General features: G+C 37.6%; 1 protein-coding gene and 1 long non-coding RNA gene across 5 annotated transcripts in view; one reads left to right on the top strand and one right to left on the bottom strand.

The window, feature by feature from the left end:
* The window catches only part of LOC148190346 (uncharacterized), a 146,084-nt gene that overhangs the window by 58,183 nt on the left and 75,115 nt on the right, over positions 1-12,786 (bottom strand). For all 4 annotated transcript variants that reach the window (XR_015778851.1, XR_015778849.1, XR_015778844.1 and 1 more), the window contains one exon: positions 2,724-2,799. This is a non-coding gene — a long non-coding RNA (uncharacterized LOC148190346). The remainder of the gene's footprint in view (positions 1-2,723; positions 2,800-12,786) is intronic.
* kcna4 (potassium voltage-gated channel, shaker-related subfamily, member 4) overlaps positions 1-12,786 on the top strand; it is a 75,506-nt gene that overhangs the window by 50,737 nt on the left and 11,983 nt on the right. The gene's annotated exons all lie outside the window — the stretch shown is intronic.

Below are 12,786 nucleotides of genomic sequence, written 5' to 3'. Positions count from 1 at the left end.
GTGGTCTGTTTGAGGGTTTCACAAAGTAGTAGAGGATCACGACCAGGGTTGGAAATTAACTTTTTCTCTAATTTCAAACCCTGATCAGCTGCAAAATCATGATATTTTGAGGAAAGTTATCATACAAGAGTCATAACCATGACAACAAATAGGTGAAATGTGTATTTTCACGAAATGTTTATCTGACTGACTTTTTGATATGCCTACATTTTTACCCGCATTGTTTTGTTGTTGCTGTTTTAAAGGAAGCTCACATAGTTGCATGGGGGTATGAGTCCATGAGTCCATCAGTATGACAATAATTTTTAATAGCCGACCATTACAAAATTAAATTAAATGACAAAACAGCACAACTGGAGGCCTTTACTTACTCTATTAAACAGATAAATGGGCTAACAACTCAGCTTAAACACAATTTATCTTGCATGCAGTGTGAGGAGATGTGTAAACACAGGTGTGGGATTCATATTTTACTACCCTGATCATGTCTGGAAATTAATTAAAATGAGACAGCGGAGACAAAAGCCAACTGCTGATTATAAGCATCACAAACTGTCAAATTATTGTACATTATTGCACTTTTTGAAATTTTTAATCGTACATCATGCAGAGGGAGAAATTTATGATAATTATCTACATCTGGCAATGTTTAGTCAAACAGTATCTCCAGCTCAGACGAACTTGCTGGAGATTTAGTTCAATCACCAACTCCCAGGTGGGTCCCGCCAGCTTCAGTTAACCCTTTAAACTCTGAGCAAATTAGTAGGTTTCTTTAAAAAAAAAAAAAAAAACCATGGAAGGAGAGCAACAAGAAACTTAAGAAGAATTAATGCAAAATTTTAAAAAAGAAAGAAAAAAGTAAAAAGTACAAGAAAATTACCTGAAAATCATAATACATTAAGAAAAAATTAAAACAACAACAAAACAAGGAAATGACCTATGATATTATGATAATTATATACAATTTATTAAATGAATTTCTTGCAGTTTGCGCGTTAACTTTTTTTTTCTTTTAACATTTTTTTTGGGCTTTCTTGCCTTTATAATAGTGCAGTTGGAGATCGACAGTAGAGGGGGGAGAGAGAGTGGGGATGACACGCAGCAAAGCAAATCCGGATTCAAACCTGGGCCTCTGCAAAGGACTCAGCCTACATGGGTCGGACACTCACTGAGCTAGAGGCCGCCCTGCCTTTTTCCAGTGTTTCTTAAAGAAATTTTACTGAGGAGTTCGAAGGGTTAAATATTTGTGAAGACATCTTAGTCCAGCACAAGACAAGTGTTGCTCTAGGTTTCAAAGGGTTAACCTTTTTTACTGGTTGTATCTGAGACCTTCTAGACAAGGACTGATGTTACTGGGTGAAGAAAGCTATCCCCCACGATTAATCCACTATGACTGCTGAAATGCAGAGTCATGATGTCCTACAAGCCACACACACTCCCATGATAACAACGAACATCTGTAATCACGAGTAAAGGAAACCCAAAATCATGTCTGTTACAACTAAGAGGCCTCCTCTGTTTCTTGGACAGCATTAAGGCATCTTTTGAAAAAATCTAACAGGTGATTTGCCCGAGAGGCTCTCGCTGGTGCTTTGATGATGATCGTCTAAAGTTCTCGTGACGCACAGATCAGAAGAAGATTTAGACGAGCGCATTAACAAAAACACTTCAGCGTCAGGGAGGATATTCTCAGGAGAGGCAGAGCTTAAGTGCAAACTGTCATAATCATGCAGTTTTAGCTAAAGAGGGTGAAGAGTGAGTTGACAGTTTTCTACCTGTAGCAGAACTGGAGGTTAGGAGTTGTTTTGTGCCACGCTGAATAACTCTGCGTACGTGAAACTGAAAGCAAAGCACAACTGACATCGTGCTGAAATCATGAGTTTATAGTCAGGCGCCATTGACAAACACCATGCCTCATTGCACTGGTATCTTCAAGGAAAAGAGTTGTTTCCTCCTGTCTTTTAAAACGAATTTATAACTTTATTGTCAGAGTGTAAGCTGCCATTTTTGATGCCTATGATGCTGCTGGTGTCTCTGTTATAACTGTTATGGTTATATATTGTCTGACAGCACAAACTGCCACCATATTGCCACGGGAACCATGTGCCAAACACTGTTATACAAGATCCAAAACTTTTCAGCTTCACGTGTCTCTAGAGGCTCCAAACACCCCATTATATACAAGAACAACAATTATCATAGTGAATTATATATAATTTCTTCTTTTGAAAAATAAAGTTTTTTACTCGAAAACGACACATTAAAGTGAAACTTGTGGATTTTTGAAGTGGGGCTGTATGAGATACTTGTACAGTCAGTGTATTACAGTAGCTGGTGGGTGGTGCGCTCCCGGTTTGCAGAAACAGACGGGACGCGCACCCCACAGGGATTGATATCAAAATGTATTTTAGCCACTTTAAAAAAGCTCTACCTACAAAACATCAAAGTCATTCTAAGTGGACACTGTATTTAGGGTATTTTCACTGCTTTACCTCACCTTTGGCACTACATTTCTGCCACCGGTCAGCTGTTTGGGCAGCTGTTACGCGATCAAACTGAAACGAAACTTCACGTTGAAAACACTCTCACTACAGCATCCACTCAGATGGATACTATGTGTTTTAGGTAGACCTTTTTTTAACCCTTAGGACTCGCTTTAATATTACAAACACTTGTACCCACTACTATAGCACGATCTCTGTGTAAAAAGGGCTAGAGCTCACCTTTTTTTTCTGATCCAGACGTTCAGTAGGGTTTCCTGAGAATTATCCCCCAAATTATCCGCTGAGGTCTCTTTCTCTACAAAACAAACAGATGAGGTGATTAAATCTGGTAAAAACACTGAATAAAGCACTTTCACATTGACATATCTGTTATTTTCCAACACCTTTTGTCACGGAGGGGCTGCTAACTACAGTGGATGACACAAAAATGCAAAAAACTTGAATGTCCCTTTCTAGAGCCAGTGTTTGGTTCGTTTATTCTGAGCTATTGTAGAAACATGACCAGGCAACATGGCAGTCTCTATGAATAAGCACCTGACCCTATGTAGATATAAACAGCTCATTCTATGGTATTTAAAACACAGTGATTCTCATTATGACTCACATATACACTAAAGAAAACATACTGCACACTGGACCTTTAAACATGACACACACAGCTTGGAGATGCTTAAACTGGCCAATGAGACCTGTGATGCATAAAAACAGATTTGTCCTTTAACAGCCCTGTAGCAGAGATTTACCACCTCAGAGGTTGCATAAGGCTGCAGGGCCGATGTGCAGGCAACGGTAACGAGTAATGAGAAGCTGTTATGTCTCATTTCCCCGCTTGATTCAGCTGTAATGGTATTTACAGCCTATGTCCTCACCTATTTGCCCTCCTGAGGAGGTTGTTCCAGTCTGAGGTACAGACATTACTGCTCTGTCCGTGTGGAAAACTTTTCAGCTTCACGTGTCTCTAGAGGCTCCAGAAAGATAAAAACCCTCTGCAGGCTCACCACTGAAAGTGAAGCTGTGGTTTTGTTGAATGAATCTGAATCATTGTGAGACGAGGCACAGATGCAGGAGCCTGATTTCCACTCACATTCAGTCACAAATACAGTATGTAGACACACTCTGCCTGCAGTCTTTAGGCTTGGCAGTGGGATGGCAAAAAAGTAGCACAATTCCATCCATTGTCTGCAGCACAGAGGTCCTCCAAGAGCAGACGTCCTTATTCACTGACATTATGCTCAGCTGGGGCTATTTATAGCAGCTATACTGCCATTGATTTATCACACATGTACCATTGTCGGCAGGGATATCTTAATCGTCACCATCTGATGTCAGAAAGGTGATGAAATTCAGTTCACAGACACTGAGTTTGTTCTCACAGAGACTGTAATGTGTCTATTCCTTCTCAGTGTGGTGCATCTCTGTAGTCACACTTCTGCTCTTACTTTTAACTGTTGGATGTTCATTGTAAAGACATAATAAAGAATCTAGTGATCTTGAATGAACTATTATTGACGGATGGAAAATTGCAACAATGCTGTCAGTTATCAGTGGAGTCTGCACCCCTCAGGAAAGGGATAGTTTGTAGTTTAAGAGCATAATGTCACACAACAATGGTGAATCCCTCAAAAGTGTGTTTACCATCACTGCCTAACTCAGACTATCTACTTGTTTCACTCCATTCATTCAGTCTGACATTGTTCATATAGTACTGGCCAATTTCTTGTTAAATGTATATTACCGTAAAACTTCAAATAAAAGCCTAGTCCAAATTAGACGCCCAGTCCCTTTCCCTTGCCCGATGTGGCGACTCATTACGGCAAATAAAGGCCTGTCTCAATAAGAAGCCTGTCTGGTTGCCAGGCAGTTTATTTTTATAGAAGTTCTTTGGATGTATAAAACCAGGTTGTTGGCTTCCCGCTGGAGTTAACGTTAGTTAGCTGCTTAGATCACACATACATATGTTTAAACGTTCATCAATATGGACATGCTACACACATCATCACAGGAAAGTGACTTTTTTTAGACTTCTACAGACTACTTTGTGTTAGTCTCAGGTTTAATCAGACTTTGGATGAATTATTTACAAACACCAGGGCGCATCACTGGCACTGAACTCTCGTTATTATTACCAGGGGCAGATGTAATGTTTTAGGGGCCTGGGGCCACAAGCCTATGGCCTCATTTTCACCCTTTCTGTAAGTGGGAATGTTGTCAGGCTGTTGGCAGCTATAGGAGAAGTGGGCCTACTCAAAAGTTTTTAATTCCTGAGTAAAATGATTAATAGCACAGAAGATTCACAGAAGTTGAAGCCAGAGTCCTGCAGTCAGGAGAGGTTGGCCTTAAAATGGGCTTAAATTTACCTTAAGTTTGTTTAAGATGGAGCTTTTAATTTTTATATAATGCTGGAAAGTTTAATAAATAATTATAAAGCCATGTTTATTACACTCCAACACACCATGGTCAAATGAAACTGTGTCAGTGAACTATGAGGGCAAAAAAACAAACTACATTTAGTAGAATAGGTCCTGTAGTTGGTGATGCCTGTTCTACAGTATATTTGTCATGATCAATGTCTGAAAATAAATATTTAAACCAAAATTAACCTTATAATATCTTCATATCTCACTTAGGAGTAAAAGGGAACCTTTAAGCTTGACAGAAATAGTGATTTGATGTATAGAGTGATATACATCGATATCGACTGATAAGAAAAGAAATGATCGTGATAACACTTTTTTCCATATTGCCAAGATCCAGCCCAGACTATTAATTGAAGTTTTATGGTATGCACGCATCATTCAGACTTGGCCTCTCATCCCTCCATGACTCTTACAAACACTGCAAGCTACTATTGTGGGGTTGTTACATTTGTTGTAAAAATGAACTTTTTGGGCTTGATGCACCACTGAACAACTTTGATAGGAATGAACGGGGCCCCATCTCTGATGCTGTATCCAGTTCTCTTTACACGTCAATGGTTTTGCCTCACTGTATTTTTTCTTTTTTTTTTTTATTGTGCTACGTCTGCAATTATTGTAGTTACCCCTTAGATGCTTCGGGTCTGGCACCTGGTCACTATGTTTAGATAAAATAGGGGTCGACCAGTATTGGTTTTCCAGGCCCAAAACCGATACCAATTATAAGCAGTTAATGAGACCAATATTTGGAACCGATATGCATTTACAATAAAATCTTTCTGTCAATATTTAGAATTCAGACTATAACAAAATCTAACGCAAAATTTTATTTAAATGCCTTTGGCAAAAGTTTACTCACAACTGAGACTTTCAACATCATGTACAGCACGCTCCCAGCAACTTTTTAAAAAAAAGTTCAGTGAAAAATGAAAAAAATTACAAATGAATAACTAAAAACAGCTCCCTGGAGTTCCTCCTATGGTGACACTTTCTTTTGACTTTTTAATTGATTTATTTTATCTGTGATCATTAAAATAAATGCTGATACAGATAATCGGCAAAATATGGGCCCCAATAATTGGCAAGGCCTATAATTTGTTTACCCCCAATATTAAGTCCACACACCATCTGTTTGCTGTTTTTGGCTGGAGGCCACACCTCTAGAAACCTCCTTAACATGGCAAAACAAGAAAATACAGGCACAGGTTGGAGTTTCTGCAGTTAAATACACAGCCAAACACTTGGAGTTGGTCATAAGTAATGTTTGAGAGGGATTACTTCTGTATGAGTCTATACATTTTTTAAAAGAAAATCGTGCACAGCATATATATATATATATATATATATATATATATATATATATATATATATATATATATATATATATATATATATATATATATATATATATATATATATATATATATATAAGGGGGTGCTACTTTGTTTTTATTTTGTCTTGACCAAACAGTCTCACCATTATAGTATAATTTGAACACAGAAGCTGCGGTAGCTGTTGCTAGGAGCACATACCTTGTAGGAAACATGTCAATTATAGACTTATTTCTGTAAATGGATCCACAACTTGAACAGCTGCAACGATCTCTTTCAAGCTTGTTTCAGTTTTTCGGCTGCTTTTTTGCTTTTGTTTGTTTTAAGGTGCACATTAAAACAGACCTATATGAATCACTGAACAAAAATTAAAATGTGATTCAGAAGTCTGGACAAGGCTAAACTCAGACTGCATGGATGAGACAATATGAGGTGGCCAGTTAGTTTGTTAGTTAGAAGCTGTCTTAATTGAAATTTCAAGAAGCAATGTGTTTTTTCCGGTGACAATAAAGGGAAATCAGGTGAAATAACTGTTGAGTCATTGGGATTTATTAACTCTATCAACCCCCTGCAGTTATCAATTCCAGATCTGAGGCTGTTAAAATCTTCTCCCACATAATATCACATGTACCTGCAGGCTCTGTCTCTTCCGGTCTCAACTGGACGCTTTTTGCAAACACCATAATGATTTTATAATGATTCTAAATCCAATCAGACGCAAAAAAATAACAGCTCCAGGCTTTTAAATGGTGAACAGTGATGGTGGCAGATGGTTTTGTAGATATGAACAGGTTCAACCTGGGGCTCTTGGCTTTGCCTTGAGGAGGCGTCGCCCCAAAGTGACGGGGTGTGAGATTAATGGAGTTCTGCATCTGAAAACAGTTCTGCCTCCTGCTGGGCCACGGAGGTGAAAGCATTGAGCTGTGAAGGCAGCTGGAGGGCCAGGTACATGATTTACACATACACAGTATTAGCACGAGCGATAATTCCATGGATCGTCCTATTTCAGTTTTAAGAGCCGAATAAATTAAGTGCTTTTTCTCTGCATTGTCTGAATTTCAAGCCTCACTTGCGTTCTCCAAAAGTTCCTAATGTTTTTCATGACTGAGTTATTTAGAGGGAGTATAAGGTTTGGGATGTCCTACACTGACTTTGAGAAAAACTCAGAGGAGACCTGAGATATTTCTCTGTTATCAATGAATGAATGTTTGTAAAGAAAAAAAATGTTTAGAGTGCAGTGGTGGACAAAGTATTTAGATCTTTTACTTGAGTAAAAGTACTCATACCTGTACAACATGCAAAAGTCCATGAAAATGTACTTAAATTATTAAATGCAAAAGTATTCAATTCAAAAAATTACATAAAAATAATTTATATTTATTTTTTTATAATAATAATAATGTTGTTATTATTATAATAATTATTATTAAAAAAAGAGTTAACAAAAATACAAAAATAATTAGAAAATGACTTAAATGTTTATCAAAAATAGTTATAGTTAAAAGCTAATTAATTTTCTGTCAATTGCTAATTTATTAATGGACTAATTTTTTCAGCTGTACTGACTGTTAGTTTAATTAACAAATCATCACATTTTATTAAATTTTCTAATGCTCTATTTAATGAGAAAATCTTAATTTGTAAAGAAACTCCGCTCTAAAGAAATGTAGTAAAGTAAAAAGTAAAATATTTTCCTTTGGCATGTTTCGAGAGAAAGTTTAACGTGGCATGAAAAGAGAATACTCAAGTAAAGTACAAATACCTAAGATTTGTACAGTACACAGTACTTGAATGAATGTACTTAGTGACATTCCACCACTGTAAGTTAGTGTGGCTATAAACAGTCAAATGAGAGCCTGAAAATATCGAACAACTGAGTATTAGACTGAGTACCAGTAGACAGTGTGGCACAGAGACGCTCCTGTGGCTGTTGTATGAATTTTGGGAAAAATGTTGAGGTGTGTTTTCAATCAGGCTCCCGACAGGAAACTGGATCAACCCTTCAGCTTGTTTGATGAGCTGAGCTGCACAAGATTTGTGAGATGTGTTGGCTCCACTACGAGCTTCTGTGACCCACAGCTACCCATAACATTTATGTGCATCTTTGCAGAAATAAATTTCCTGCTGTAGATGTCTATGTTAGTCAAACTGCCATCATTCCAGGCTGCTTCTTTCTGTGTTTACTCTCGGGGTCAGATTTAGACACAAGTGTTTGAAGTGATGCATGTAAAAAGCATGTTTATTTAGAAAGCTGTAGGAGGCTCCTGCAGCTTGCCCCTATATACATTGTTTTGCAAGAGAAGCCAGTGCAAAGTCAGCGCAAAACCACAGAACCAAATACACACCATGTGAAAGTGAACTGTAATTATCCTTTAAAGGTCCCACATAGTGCTATTTTCAGGTTAATACTTGTATTTGGAAACATGTTTATGTGCTTTAATGTTCAAAAAAATGAGACATAAGCTGATTCGCTAAACTATCATTTGCTGACACTCTGCTGCTAGCTGGCTTGCACAAAGACTTATGCTGGTTATGAAATATTAACATGAAGGTCTTCAAGTTTGAACCAAAACTCTTTTTTTTTGCCCCTCACATTGTCAATAGGAGCGCATTTGCTCTGATTCCTCTGTTGTTACCTTTTACAACAAAAGCCCCAGACATAGACAGTAGAGGTTGACAAATTATCAGCCTGGTTGATTATCGGGCCGATATTTGGCATTTTGCCAATTATTTGTATAAGCATTTTATTTTAATGATCTCCCATGATATTAATTAATTAAAAAGTGCAAAGAAAGTGTTTGTATGGGAGGAACTTTTACTCTGTGAACCTCAGGGAGCTATTTTTATTTATTTATTTTCAATCTCCTTACTTTATAAAAACAAAAGTTGCTGGGAACTTGCTGTATATGATATTGAAAGTCTCAGTTTTGATTACACATTTGCAAAAGGTATTTAGACAGCTGAAGTTTGCTTTATTCCAAATTCTAAATATTGACAGAAAGAGACTTTTTATTGTAAATGCATATCTGTTCCAAATATTGGTTATCAATCTCATTATCTACTTATGATCTGTATCGGCCCTGAAGAACAAATATCGGTCGACCCCTAATAAACAGCGACCAGAGGGAACTTATTCATATGCTGAGGCTGTAGTGATGAGCAGCTCAATGAACATTTAAAAAATTTGGTTCAGATTTTGCTCCTCTTTACATTTTCTTTAGGTTTGTATTCATCATTCATTTATTATTATCTCAATGAAATGTACTGAAACAAATGTATATGTAAAACAAAAAAGGCAATTTATAATTTTGGTCTGTGCAAAAATTTGCTCAGCTGGTGGATTTTTTCATCAGCCAGCCACCTTGGCTGGTGAGTCAAAAAGATAATTTGATTAAGACCTTTGTTTACTTTCCTCATTTCAGTTTCTTGTCCCGCGCACTGAGCTGAACTGACAATCAGAGTGATTTCATTTTCAGCCGCTCTGACGGCTCCAATGTCAATTCAACATGCTGAATCTGCCCAAAAACAGCGAACAAGGGTCAAGTAGCATCAATACTGCAGAACACAACACAATAACTAGGAAGACAGACACTCACGGACGACCCAACATTTACTGATGGCTGAGCATCGGCTTGGTGAATCATGGCCTTCAGAGTGACCCCTAACCCCTACTTGCATTATCACTTGCTTGATCATTTCCCACCCTATTCTCACGTTAGATTTAGCCTTTTTGCAACTCCTCGAGTACTCAATAACTTAAAATGTCCATCCCTAATTATCACACAGGAATACTAATTTTGTAGTTCTAAACCATTAAAATTGGTTTGCAATTCTGCCAACTATTTCTAAAACTCATGCGGCTGTCAGGCCTCGCTGTTTTTCTATTATTCATCCTCAGTAAACTCATTGCCACAAAGTTCCTTACACAACAAATGACTCACTCTGATATTACAGCCTCTCATTAGAAAGAAATAAAGCTTCATCTGTTGCTGTGATGACTGCTCGTAAAAAAAAAAAATCACATGAAGGTGTGTTTTTATGTCTTCACAGTTTACTGCACAGTGATGTTGACTTCAGCAGAGATCACAGTTTGGGTCACCTGTTCTCTGTTTTCATTTTGTAGTATGTGGCTACGGTATGGCCCTGTTTCCCTGCAGCTGTAGGTTGCCCACTTTTAAGAGTGCACACACAGGAGCTGCTCTTATGTCAACACTTGAGAGAAAGGACTTCAGCGCAGAACAGTGCGCTCTGCTGTAAACAGCTTTTTTTTTATTTTATCGGAGTGACTTTCAAGCCTCAGAATTACCTAAGTGTGGGGTCACATATTGAATACTACTAAAGAAGCATTTCACTGCTGGAAAGACAGCCTTTTTAATAAAACTAGGATGTCTATGCAGTGGAAAGGCGCAAATACTTTCAACATTGGTGCTAGATGACCAGAAAAACAGAAAAAGGACGCTTTTGCTCATGAGTGAGAAAACCTACATCTACCAGAATGCACTGCTCTGCACCAGACCAATACACTGTTGGGTGACATAATGCAAATTTGTATGTGTGAAGCAGTGGCTGTTAGTGGGTCACAAATGATCTTGTATTACAGTTAAACAGTAAGATAAGAGAGTTGAAAAATGAAGTAAAGAGTAGGCAAGTTTCATGGTTTGAAGTCTTAAAACAGCAGTAAATAGGATTCTGAAAACATTTCTGGAGAGAAATAGGCAGTGCAGTTATGTAATCTTGATTCATATTTAATCAGCACTGCCTAATCCAATTTCAGTCGCACTAACATGTTCACATGTATTTTAAAAGTCCAGATTTAGTCGGGCTGACACAATTCAACATTTCCTAACATTATGTAAACGTTCTGATTGAGAATAACATCACTTTCAAGTGAGTCCTGGCCTAGACAGCAGCATGAGGAATTTCACATTAAAAAAAAACAATCAGACTAAAAATAATGACAGCAAAAGCATTAAAAACGAACAAAACACTTAAAACAATAAGCCAATTTCCAACCAACAACTAAAAATCACAGCGATCAGTAGCCACGTAAGTGCATTCAGTGATCAAGAAGTCCCTAATCCTGTTTTTAGAATCTCCCAGGTTTATAATAGATATAATAGAGTCTAGTTTAAGGTTCACTGTGACAAATTTTCCTATAAAAACACAGCCAGCTACTGGCAGCTGTAGTTGCCAGCATCCTGCACTTATTTTACAGTTTTAATACCATAAATTACTTCAACAGTATATTACTGTTAAATTTCTTACGGTACTCTACAGTAGAATTTGAAGCAGACAATATAATATTGTCTCTCTAGTGTTTTACTGTAATTTGCCATATTTATTCACTGCAGTAATATTGACTTGAAAAAGCATTAAGATTTGTAGTGTTTAAATGTAATTTGAAAGAGAAAAAAGTACATTACTGTTAGAATTTGGCCATATTTTCACAGCAGTAATATTGGCTCGAAAAAGCATTTAGATTTATAGTGTTTTAATGTCATTTTGTGGGAAAAAAGTCAGTTTCTGTTAGAATTTGGCCATATTTTCACAGCAGTAATATTGGCTTGAAGCATCAAGATTTACGAATTTGGCCATATTTTTACAGCAATTTGTGACAGTGTTGTCCACGTGACCAAAGGCTACAACTACACTGAGTTTTAGGAGTCAGTAGAGAACCTAAATAAAGCGACAGTTTTGATACAAAGCTGATGAAAATCGGCGAAGTACCCCTTTAAGGTTGGCCTCTGATCTCACATGAATTCCCCTCCTGGCTGCACCACACTGTACACACTGTATATTCATTGTTAATACTGACTTGACTATTGGTTTCTATATTTGTCCGCTTATCATTTCAGGTGTTCTTCGGGGTATTACAATGTAAACAACCACAGGTTTAGCTCTAAAGTCTTAATAAGGGAATTAGATAAAAACACTCAGTATGTTTGTTGTAATTGCCCTGTGCCTGCTGCAGCTATGATTGCATACAGAATGTCTCCAACTCCTGGGAGACTTTGTGGAAATCCTCAAATTATTGAGGTGGAGAATTATACAACAGCTGCTCCGTTAAAAGAGGACGCTTGTCTCTAATAGTCTGCATCTTAATAAGCACAAATAGCGATGACACAGAACAGTTATTCTGTGACGTGTTTGGCCCTACAGGGGGTAGACAGAATAACATAAACAGAAGGAAGGAATTTTAATTTGGGCAGAATCGGAATTACAAACAGCTACAGAGGAGGGTAATATTGGGCTGAATGCCACTTAGCAGCAGTTTGTGTTGTTGGTTTGTTTCAAACCTGACCAGTTTCACTTTGTCACTGCTGTCTTTTTTCTCGTTTTAGACCAGTACACCTGCCTGTGTTTGGCTTAGACTGCCATGATTCCCCTGGCTTTACCTATTGACAAATTAAATCATTCTTTTCACTTTTTGGGCACAGATGGTTTGGCCTGCATGCTTGGAGCTCTGCTTTTACAGCCAACATATGCTGCTAATTTGTACTTACCCGAATTAAACTCACCTTTGTAGCAGTTATTGC

This window comes from Plectropomus leopardus, chromosome 1 (genome assembly GCF_026936395.1).
Source record: "Plectropomus leopardus strain MGB_pleo_1.0 chromosome 1, ASM2693639v1, whole genome shotgun sequence".
Classification (NCBI taxonomy): Eukaryota; Metazoa; Chordata; class Actinopteri; order Perciformes; family Serranidae; genus Plectropomus; species Plectropomus leopardus.
This window is presented reverse-complemented; position numbering and strand designations above follow the sequence as displayed.